This window comes from Engraulis encrasicolus, chromosome 10, assembly GCF_034702125.1.
Source record: "Engraulis encrasicolus isolate BLACKSEA-1 chromosome 10, IST_EnEncr_1.0, whole genome shotgun sequence".
Taxonomy (NCBI): Eukaryota; Metazoa; Chordata; class Actinopteri; order Clupeiformes; family Engraulidae; genus Engraulis; species Engraulis encrasicolus.
Window position 1 is genome coordinate 24298887 of NC_085866.1, and position 2500 is coordinate 24301386.

The 2500-nt window shown below is 48.4% G+C and overlaps 1 protein-coding gene across 1 annotated transcript in view; it reads right to left on the reverse strand.

The window, feature by feature from the left end:
* Positions 1–2500, reverse strand: part of arhgef10lb (Rho guanine nucleotide exchange factor (GEF) 10-like b) — a 99250-nt gene that overhangs the window by 5470 nt on the left and 91280 nt on the right. The window lies entirely within an intron of this gene.

Sequence of the window (2500 nt, forward strand, 5' to 3'; positions counted from 1 at the left end):
TATAGACACTGACATGTTTACCGTGTGTGAACACATTGACAATGAAGATGACTTTGAATTTCACTTTGAACAAACTCGACTTGTGTCGTTGTGTCTTGGCCGAGACAACCAGACATGAGTGAGTGTATACACACACACACACACACACACACACACACACATGGTTGGTGGGGTGTTTGCTGGAGAACTTGTCTGCAACGTTTGCTTTGGAGGGAGTGTATCAGTAAATTGATCAGAGGCTCCCATCAGCAACAAACTCCAAAGCAGCGGGACCCCCCGGCCTCTTTAGCAGCCTGTAAAGTGCACATCCCATCCGCCATCCCGTCCTCCCGCCATCCCATCCGCCATCCCGCCATACGCCGCAGACAAATCTTCTCCACCAGCGCCTGAGGACAAGCTCAAATCCCTGCCCTTGTAGAATCCTCCCCCGTACTTCACTAAGCTTTGATCTCTCCATCCTGCTCTCTCTCTCTCTCTCTCTCTCTCTCTCTCTCTCTCTCTCTCTCTCTCTCTCTCTCTCTCTCATTCTCCTTCCTCCTCTCTCTCTCTCTCTCTCTCTCTCTCTCTCTCTCTCTCTCTCTCTCTCTCATACTTTCACTTGCAAGTCATGTTCTCTCTCTGTCTGTCTTTATCTCTCTACTATGTCAAACACTTCCCCTCTCTCTCTAATTCATGTTCTCTCCCCCTTACTCATGATTTCTCTCTGTTGCTCTCTCTCTCTCTGTTGCTCTGTCTCTGTCTCTGGTCTCTCTCTCTCTCTGTTGCTCTCTCACTCTCTCTCTGTTGCTCTCTCTCTCTATCTCTGCTTACTTCAGAGCGAATCAGTTTGACTGCAATCCCTTGTTCACTATTACAGTCTCAACTGGACTCAGAAATAAGGAGATTCAGCTCCACCACAGACTTGTTTTGAGGAGGAGGAGGAGGAGGGAAAAACATTGTTAGTGGAAAAGCACTTACAGTCATTTGGCTGTCCTGTCATGTAACATTCATGCAAGTAAAGGGATGTGGGTCAAAAATAATTGCACAATGTCAGATGTACATGTAGAAAAAAAGACATCTCCCGTCATTTTATTCCCCCAGGTTTTGTCAGTTGCCTTTGGGATTTGGGTATAGGGGCTCTCGCCTCTGCCTCAGTAGGATGCGATGGGTACATCTGTTCCCAAAGAAGCAGATGGACACTGAGGCTGCATATGTCCTTACAGGCTGCTAACAGACGGCACTGGGACTTTGAGCGACGACTGTCGGGACCGTTGGGGACTGTGGACTTGGACTGGACTTCCCAAGTTGGCCCAGGTAGTGTCGGGCGCATAGCAGGCGGGCGGTACTGATCGTGTGAGGCAGGACTGTGAATTGTAAAGGGGCCTGGGAGCTTGGACTTATCTTGGCCCAGATAGGCTGAGCGTAACAGACTGACTGAGCAATGACTGTATGGATTGTGACTTGGACTAGTAGACTTTGCTGAGGTCAGACAGGCTGGGGTAGCATATATCACAGAGAGAATAAGTCAAGACCATGGAGGGAGTATGGACTGTGACTTGGATTTGATTGGGCCCAGGTACAGTTATACAGTAGACTTATACAGTATACAGTCCACTCACACCGACTAGAATAAAATGAGACTCTTCAAAGGTTGAATACAGCAAAATGTACAGAGAAGTAAGACTGTGAGGAATGACAGCTGTCAGTGTTGGCATAGGCACTTGGACTTGCCAGAGCCACGGCACAGTAGACTGGCATGCAGGCCCGCTGACAGGCAAGGACAAAGGGGTCAGTTGCTCCCAGGCCCAGGGAGAGGAGAGGAGGGGGTCAGAACTGAGTTCCCATAACAATGTATGGATTGAGAATGGGGCCCGTTCAGATGATTTTGTCCTGGGTCCAGACAAAGCTAACAGCGGCCCTGCTGGAATGGCAGACGGTGCTGAGACTGAGTGACGACCGTAGTACCAGTAGGGACTGGAATTTGGAAGTTGGACTTGTCTGGGCCGTAGGAAGGTCTGGCATAACAGCCGGTACTCAGGCCGGCGATAAGCTTGCTGCAGGACGTTTCGTGCGTGAATGCTTTGCCATGCGTATTTCAAGTACATTTTTTCGCGAGGAAGAACACCTAACACAAGGTGGTGCAGACGTGTGCGTGCGTTTGGTGCAATATTGACAAATCCATGGGGGTAATCTTCCAAACTTCCATGTGAGGTTTCAAACAATAGTGGGCCCGTTGGCTATCTGCCCCCTACATGATACTTCCACTATCGTGCAAAGTGCTCTGGTTGTCCTGAACATAGCATGTGCACTCGGTTGCATGCGAAATTTAAGGCACACAGCAAGCATAACAGCCGGTAAAACAAATACGGATAGGCACTCCGCGCTTCTAAATTAACTTAATTAACAGTGGTGCAACCAGAGCAGGACTAAATTATAAATAAAAAAAGAAAAATAATCTGGCGCCACACGGATGTCAATTTTCTGTCATTTATTTGTTCAGTTTAGTAAGACACACCTTCAC